This window comes from Glycine max, chromosome 7 (genome assembly GCF_000004515.6).
Source record: "Glycine max cultivar Williams 82 chromosome 7, Glycine_max_v4.0, whole genome shotgun sequence".
In the NCBI taxonomy this organism is placed as follows: domain Eukaryota; kingdom Viridiplantae; phylum Streptophyta; class Magnoliopsida; order Fabales; family Fabaceae; genus Glycine; species Glycine max.
This window is the reverse complement of record NC_038243.2, coordinates 36,798,815-36,808,843: the sequence shown is the minus strand read 5'-3', so window position 1 is coordinate 36,808,843 and position 10,029 is coordinate 36,798,815.

Here is a 10,029-nt window from a genome sequence, read left to right as displayed (position 1 = left end):
TTCTCGTCACTATAGAAATTAAACTATTAGATTAGATAGAGAAAAAAAATTGATGAATTTTTCATTTGAACTAGTCATTCCCATTATTGATTCTCTTCCTTGGAATGATGGAGGCACGACAATGAGCCAAATTGACCAAAATGGATTCCTTTTAAAAATTTATTCTCAAAAGGGATTGGTTTCGATACTTTTTGCATAGAGGATCAGTTTTTGAAGGGATTTTGTCAGTGGAGTTGACGAGTTGAACACGTGACAACAGTTGGAGGAACTCGTCAATGGAGATGATGAGACACGGTCCACGTGGCGAGTTTCGTCATGGCGAAATAATTTTTTTACGAAATTTTTTTTAACTTGAAATGGGTATAACTTTTAATAGAAATGTATGTTTGAGGTTCACAATATGTCAAAATGTTCGAAATTGAATAAGGAATTCCCTGACAATCTCCATTACGAATGGCGGAACCCGCCACGTGAACCGTGTCTCGCCATCTCCACTGGCGAGTTTCCCCAACTACTGCCATGTGTCAAACTCGCCAACTCCACAGGTAAAATCCCTCTGAAAATTGACCCCCTTCGAAAAAGTTTTGAAATAGACCCTTTTGGGAATAAATTTTTAAAAGAAACTCACTTTGGTCAATTTACCTGACAATAATTATAGAGAGAGACTACCAATAACTTCTTTGTTTTGTCTTTTTTTTTTTTTTTGACATCAATTTGGTCAACATTATTTAATATTGACCTCTAAATACATTAATGTCACTTTTAGTAGCCATAACTTCAAGATTGTCACTTGATGGATACAAAGTAGTTATTAACATGGACATTTCAAAAGGCATGCATTATTATTGTGTAGTGTATGCATAGAACTAGCATGGCAAATTGCAAAAAAAAGAATTCTACGCCCCAGCGGCTAACAACCTTGGACAGTATCTGTATTTAATTTATGTGGTAGACTTATCTCTCGTACACTTGCAATTTCATGTTCATTAATTGTCGCATGTATATTATGGAGGACCACTTGATCTACCGTCAAACTAAGGTGCTCTAGATTTTAAGAATATCTTCATTTTTCTTTTCTTGACAAAGATGATTAGATGAGTTTTTTCTAGACGGAAATTTTAATAATTATTTTTATCCTTGAATGTGTAAAATGTTAATAAATTCATCTTAAAAAATAAAAATTCAAATTTTAGTTTCTAAAAATAAAAAAATATCACAAATTTATCAATCTATTAATTTTTGTCTTGTTAATGAAAGAATTTAATGATATATTCAGGAATAAATTTGTCAGTATTTTATATATTAAGAAACAAAAATAACTATTTATCAAAATTAAAATCAAGAAAATAAACCCCTAATCTTTTTGCCCGTAACAAATTCAAACTATACAATACCTCACCATGAAATTTTTTCTTTCTCTAATGAAAACAAAACTCTTCTCTTTCTACTCGTATCTCATGCAACATTCCATGCATGCCAATGTTGAAAAAACAACCATACGAATACCATTAAAACCCCTAATCTTTCCTTAATCCAACATTGACCCGTATGCACCATCACTTATCCTTCACTACTTCATGCATTGCATGCACCTAACTGCACATTCCTAATAGTAATGTTAATAATTAATTAATTTTAAGTGGTCGACCAATATATTACTCTCTTTATTTTTATTTATAAGACATAATTAACAATTTTTTTTATCTATTATTATAAGACTTTTATTTCATTTCTCTTGTGCATAAATTATATTTTACTAAAATACCATGAATTGTTTTTTTTCTCTCCTATAAAAATTGGAGAAAATGATAGGTTTCTAATAAAATCAAGGATAACTTTAAAAAAAACATTATAATTATAAATAAATTTAATGCTAATAATTAAATTAATTAATTTTTTTAATTAATAAAAATTAGTTAACTGCTATATCTTATAACGAGATACAGATCGAAGAAGTATGCTATAACTTCTGAAGAACTCTAGCCCATTTTTTTTAATATCCTGTTGACATGAAAATTTAAGTTGACTTTGTCTTGGAAAGTGTGTGCGACAGAAAAACACAATACATTCTATTGTTCTAATAAATTTATTTAAGAATATCACAATAATTTTACTTATTATTTTTAAAAATTAATTTCTCTCTCCTCCTCTGTTACTTTTCTCTCTTCTCTCATGGTCATTTATTGCAACCTATTTACAGTTTTCTTGTAGCTTCCCGTAAGTTGCTTCCATGGCTTCTAGCCCCCTCATAGACTTTACGGCTGTACGTAACCAAACCTGGCAACAGATCAATAAATAGAAAAAAATATACATCCTTGCAGTTGACAATTGTTCTGGTGGAAACAATGTCTAATATTCATTTTGATTTCTTTTTTCTTTTGATGCTTTGGCTTCTGATTGTTTCTTATTACTATATATCTAATTTAATATCATAACTATATGGACTATGGCAAAATTAAATAATGGAAGAGAATGTTTTTGTGATTAAATAATGCTAATATGTATTTTGTGAGGATTGTTTATGAATCCGAATTATGGTGGCTGATGAAAAGCACATTGTTTTTTTCCCCCGATGATGAAGGGTTGTGGCATATCGAAAGTCATCAATGTTTTACGGGAGGAAGATAAGAGAGTAGAAGAGAGAGACATGGTTTTTTTATTATTTCACAAACATAAGCAGTAAATCATTATAACAACCTACAATAAATAAAGTAAAACAATTGAGTTTATTGGGGCCTTTTGTCTAACTTTTGGTGTTGATGACTAATACTCATGCAGAAAAAAAAAGAGATAGGATAGGTGATGATGTTTGTCTTCTGACAGAAGTGTCATTTTCACAGTGACAATGCAACTTCTACTCGCATTTGATTTGCAATGTAAATTATAGGTTGGGTTTTATTTGTAAGCTACGCTTGCAACCTACTAGCATATACACAAGTTGCATGCAAAATCTTTCATGCTAATTCAACTCCAGGCATTAGTTTTCTTGGTGTAATATTTTTTTTATGAGAAATACTATACATTTTTTTGGATCAGCAATAAAAACTTATATATATATATATATATATATATATATATATATATATATATATATATATATATATATAAACATGGCACCAGAAGTACCAACTCCAACTGGTTACACAGACGTGGTAAAAACAGAGTCTCCTACATCATAAATGGTTTTTTGTGTGTGTGTGATTTCCGTCAAACTTTTCCTTTTTTTATTCTTTAGTTTATATATTTAAACCAATTATTTATAACCACTTTTTTGTATGAAATTCGCAGAGTGATATTTGGTACCATATAGCATTGCTCTTTAACAACAAAACATATCATCACTTGTGAGTCAATATAAATCTTGCTATAGAAAATAATATACTTACGGCAATATATATTGCAAATTAAATTATGGATACGCGCGTATCTAATTTATTGACTTATCCTTTCTGCTTTGTCTTTTTCTTCAAGGAATTTGTTTGTTGTCTTTAATTTGTTTGCTTTTTTTCCCTTTTAGCATCTAAAATGGTTGCTTTTGGAGTTGCGAAAGAGGGTGAAGACAGTCTTTTTTTTTTTCTTTTATATATTAAAAAAACACAAACATCCTTCATTAGAGATAACCATGGTTAAATATAGTAAAATTATTATATACAATTTTTTTTTTCATATATTTAATACAGTTACATATTTAAAATTTAAAATTGATAATACTTATCAAATTAAATAGAAATAATTTTGCGTCAAGTAATCAACGTACTCTTAATGATAATCCTTATTTTGTTTTGACGTTAAACAATTAATTCTCTTATTTTTAATTTAAAATATATGTTTTAACATAAATATATAAATAAGATAAATTTATAAGACACATATCCCAATTATTCAACGTAACTTAAAAATAAACACTCACGGAATAGAGTTAGCTTGTTCATGTGGTTGGACAAGTGGTTGTTTACACAGAAGCATACACTGCATTGCATCATTTCCTCTGCACTTTTGCAGCATGGAAGTTCGCTTGGTCAAAAAATACAACATGGTATCATATAGTATTATTGTTATAGCAGATATAACCATGCTTTCTTAAACATACAGTCAGAGAGTTCAATCATATATCAAACTTCTATGTATAAAAGAATATTTGTTTAAAGAAGTCGATCGACTTAATTCTTCAAGGAATTAGAGTGTTTGAAAACGCGTTAAAACCACGTCGAACGAAAACATGCATGTTCTAACTTCTAATGCAAAAATTAATAATGAAGTTACATGCATGTAGACATAAACACACTCTTAATCTTTAGCTTTTGCATTGCATCCTCTTTAATGTAGACATAAACACACTCTTAATCTTTACAATTTACAATTTAGTTATCAAAGATAATTTTGTTCGAGTTAGATAAAATTATGATAGATGATAAAACTTTCCCTTCAATATTTAACACATTTACATATCTAGGATTTAAACTTAAGACCTCATATTAAGTTGAAATAATCTCACATCAATTAATCCACCCACTTAGTGGTCTCAAACTATTCTAGAAAGCATATATTTTTTAAAAGTAAACTAAATCCTCATGAAAAACACTCTTAATAGTGTTGTTATTTCAAGGCTAGGACAAATAACTAACCCCAACAAAAAAAATTAAATTCAAGTAAAAGCTCATTTAACTTATTCGTACACCATCATATACTCATGAATCAAATAATAATATAGTAGCAATTGATGAGAGCATAGCTAGGGTTGAGTATTTTCTGTGGATGTGCAACAAAAATCAGAAGAGTGGAGCTTCTAGTCGGCTTTGAGGGATTTATTCTCTTTATACATGAATAATTTACCTCCCCTAAATTTTCTAGCCATGTGATATGGATTGTCTTTAGCTTTAGAATTCATATAGAGCGCGCCTTTTAGCATTTGTTCTTGTGCAGTGTAAGTTTGATGTTGTTTAGAAGTTATGAGTCAAAAAAGCTAGCTAGGTTCCATCTCTATGGTGCTGCCCTAGCTGAATAATAATGTCAAAGAGATGATGAGACGAAACTGGACTTGAGGTTACAATGTTGTTCCATAAGGAAATTCGTGTGTTGTTGTCCTTGCCAACGAGAACTATGAAAATTTATTGAGTTTGACTTGAAGGTCCAATTCTGATATAACTAGGCACATCGACTCAATAAAGAGAACCAACTAAATTCTGTCAATGAATGTTAGCACTCAGTAGTCAGTAGCTAGCGGTGGAATCAGAATTTTTGTAGAGAGCAATATAATTAAGAGAATATATAAATTAAATATAATTTTTTATGGATATTTTTAGGTATTTAATAACTATTTTAATTAAATATCTTTTAAAATATTTGTTTATTCATAACACTCTTTTAGATTTCTCTTTTTTCGTTACTTATATATCTATGTTTGCTATTAAATAAAAAAAAAACTTGTAATTTTTTGAAAAATATTGCAAGAGATGTTATGCATTTTTTATATAAAGCAAAATTTGTACGAGAATACGAAAAAAAACTAAAATATCTATGAATTTTACAATAAATTTAAGGAAATAATTATATTTTTGACAAAATCACAGCAAATTTTGCAGGAAAATATTGTAAAAGAAATTGTAAAATTCATAAAAAAAATTGTGCATAAAAAATTCACAAGAAAAATTTGCATGCAAAAGAAAATTCACAAGTTGAAGTCATGTTGTATAAGTTTCTTATACCAGAACAAGGATATAAAGTCATAAAAAATAGGTTTGAAAAATGAAGAAAAAAGTTTTATATTGTAAAAATTGGTTAACTAATGAAATAATTCATATATATAAAAAAAACACATTACAGTAACACCCTTATGTTTTACTTGAATAACACAATGACTCCCTCTGTTTGAAAATATTTCTTTGGTACCCCTTCTTGTAACAACTTCGGTTACAATTGGTTTAAAAAGTTGAAATTAACTTGAAATTATCCATAGTTACACAATATACGCAGCTCCTATTTTTTTTTTTTTTGAAAAATGTAAATTATATTAAACCCAAAATGATACAATAATAAACGGGGCATACCTCGAAGTTAAAGAAAATAAAAAATCTCCCTAATACAAGAAGATCTATATCAAGATGCTAAAACAAATGCAACAGGTACGTTTGTCTAAACATAAGAAACTTAATCTTGCTAATAATCTCTATTACAGAAAATTAATAGTTACACAATATACGCAGCTCCTATGTTTTATACATATTAGAAATGCACAGCTGTGTTTTTAAACATTATGCACAATAACTCTATTGTTTCATATCTAGATTATCAATTGAGAGAACCAAAAGTCCCCAATTTGAGTTATAGGGCATCGATCTGCACTGATTTGAGATGTAGGGGACCAATGTACATCTATCTGACATTATTTGGTCTTTAAACATATTCTATAAACCTCAATTTGAGGCTTTGTGTATTTTTTTTAAACTAATTTAAAAAGGATTGTTATTTGAAAATAAATAGAGTTTTAGAAAAATAATGAGGTTTTTATAATTAAATAAATAAGAAGAAATAAATTTATTAATTAAAATAATGATTTAAGAGAAAATAAAAAAGATATTCATTTGATAAGAAATAAAATAGAATTTGTTTTTATAAAATAATAAAAATAAATAAATTGGGTGAATAATAGGTTATGAGTATCCTAACTATAAATAGTGTTAGGTATGCTTCCTCTTTCTCTCAATTTCGTTTTCATTTCTTCTCCTCCCAAAAATCTCTCTTTTCCCTCACACCATCAAATCTATCTCAGAAAAACGATAATCTCGAACTCATTCACCATCGGATCATCGTGAAATTTAAACATCAGGTTCGCAACTCAATTCCTAGCATTCTCACCGATGAGAATTACAAAAACATGTCGAAGCTAAGATAAAAACCCTTTTTATTTTCCTGCAGAAACCTAAAACCGTCTCTGTAAAATCACGATCTCACATTCGTTAACCGTTGGATTGTCGTGAAATTTTGATATGTGATTCGCGATTAATCTTTGCACGTCTTCACTGTTGGGATTTGCAAAAAATGTCTGTGGAGGGAAAAATATGCATCACACGTAGGACCATGAAATAGAGGCTTCAATTCCTTCTCATTTTTAACGTTTGAGAATCCTAATAGAGCAATCAAAGGATGAGCTTTAGAGAGCACCAGAAATGCCACAATTGATAACGGAGAATACTTGAGCGACTACATCGAGACAAGAGATGAGTTATTCACAATTAGGGATTAGTGAGAACATGTGTAGGAATCATTAGAGTATTAATTGGAATGGATTTTGGGGTGTTTCTGTAATTTTTTATGTTATCCTTATAATTACAATTGTGAATTATATATGTTTGATGAATCAGTTGATGTCCCAATGAGAAATTGCTCTGAAATTGATGTGTTCTTGTGTTGAGTGTGAACCCTTAAAAAAATTGATCTCTTTTTATTAACGTGAATTATATTCTAAATAATATTATTCAATGACTTATTTTATACGAATTATTATCTTGTTCTAATTTTTTCCACGACGATGATCAACATATTCTGTGTATATATTTATTGTAATACTAAAATAATAAATTAAAGAAAGTTGTAAGGTTAATGCTTAGTGGTAATTTCTTTTGATGTAATATTAAATTAATTGTTATAAAAACTCTTTTGATTAAAAATAATGTAGTTTGATTTACTATATATATGTGTGTGTGTGTGTGTGTGTTTTGTGTCATGCAAATATGATTGTTGTGTGATGTGTATATGAACTGTGAGGTGTAATAAATTATTATTATTATGACATTATAATATTATTATGGTGATTGAGTAATACAAAGTGGAATGTGTCAATTTGCTAGATACATGTAAACATGAGATGATTGATTGTGACATTATGAGATGTTAAATTGTGGGCATGATATTGGGTTGTGGATAAGTGTGTGTATTTAACACTTATGTGACAATAATTATGTTGTGAGCTGTGAATTATACAATAACCCGACCAATGTTGATATTGAGAAGAGTGTTGATGCGTAGTGTTAAAGGAAAAGTGTATGTTTCTTATTTAGGAACCAATCTTAAATTATAGCCCAATGTCTTAAACGTGTTTGAAATACGAGTGTGAGGTCGTGAGTATTGTATAATTCATGGGCAGTGTTTATAAATGAAATATATGATGAATTGTGGAATAACATGTTGCTTTGAGATTATTGTATTGTTATTGAGATTAAGTATAAGTGCAAAGTTGAACATGTGTTAATTTGTGAGATACGTGTAAACATGTGATGATGGATTGTGACATTATGAGATGTGAAATTGTGAATGAGTTTTGGTTGTAAATAAGTGTGTGATTAACACTTGATGTGACATTACTTGTATTGTAAGCTGTGAATTGTACAATAACCCAACCAGTGTTATCTTGAGAAAAGTGTTAATGTGCAGTGTTACAGGAAAAATGTAGGTTTCCTACTTAGGAACTAGTGTTAAAGAAAAAATGTAGGTTTCCTATTTAGGAACCAGTGTTAAATTGTAGCGCAATTGTGTTAAACGTGTTTAAAACACGAGTGTGAGGTTGTGGGTATTGCATAATTCATGAGGAGTGTCTGCATGCAAAAATTATTTTAGGGGTTGGACCTGAATCAGGAGGGAGAGGTCCTGATGGACTCTTCGGAGTGTAGGCTTTGGGGGTCACCCGATTTGAGTGTTCCTTTAAGCATGTGCCGATCCCACATGGTTGGAGCATTCTTGCAAAACAACGTAACCTTGACTGGTCTCCCTATGATTTTACTTAGTGAGAGTGACCTGACATACTCATTATGTGGTGCGTCTTGTTATGCACTCCTAAGCGCCCTAGTGTAATTTTTCACTGACATGGTACCACATTGCATATAGGCTTGAGTCTTTGAATAAATGTTGCATACGCTTGCTAATTGTTTATTATGAAATTGATGGATTATTATGTCTTGATCGGAGTGTGTGATTCTTGTATAATGTGATTGATGATTGAAAAGTAAATTTTGAATGACAAAGTGGTGAAATTGCGTGAGTTATCTTGTTTATATGATATGTATATCTAGTTGTCTTGCTTCTCTATTAGTTAAGAATGTGATAACTCACTTTTTGTGTGTTGTTTGTGTTTGAATCCTGTGATGATCTTGAACGTTGTATTCGGAGGAGCAGATGACTAGGTGAATTGCTTTAAGGAATTTTGTATTGAAGGACGTCGGGACACAATGCTCTGATAGGATATGACATTGGGGCATAAGTTTTTATATTAATTGCATGATGTTAGTCTATTTTATTTTATCTCACTAATTTAACAAAATATTTTTATAAATTTTGACGGCCTTATTTTGAGCCAAATATATTTTTAATAAGTTTTAATTGATAATAGTGAAGTAAATGTGAACTTTTTATCCACATAAATTTGTTTACCGATATTTTTTTATATATATTATTTATTTATATACATATTGGGATAAAGAGTATCACACTTTAACTTTTAGGAAAGCCAATTGGTTGGAGATAAGGAAGTGAAGATAATTAATGAAGGAAAAAGAGTGTTGGTGTTGACAGCGTAGTTGGATAAGGTTACAAAGGAAAGGAATTAAAGAAAGAAAACGATTTTACAGGGAAGGGAAGGAGATGAGTTTCTTTGACCCAAAATAAAAGATATGAAAATTTTCATGATTTGATCTCATGGGTTTCTTTGAATGCTTTTAGAAATTAGAACAAAAGCATTTGAAATTCAGAGTGAAAATGAGAGGTTCTTATTGCACCGTATGAGAACATCACACCTATAACTAAAAGTTGATAAAGGCTAGAAATCAATTATAATTCAATTTAGATATAGACATAAAATAACATAGATTAAAAAGAATAAACAATCAAGAACATCAAGTATACATATAAAGATAAAAGTATAATAAGTTGAAATAATTAGAGTCAAATTTTAAGGCTAATAACAAATATAACGTGTGAAATGTAAAATAAAATATTAAAATTATTTATATGAGAAGGTGAGAAAAATTTGAGTATTTT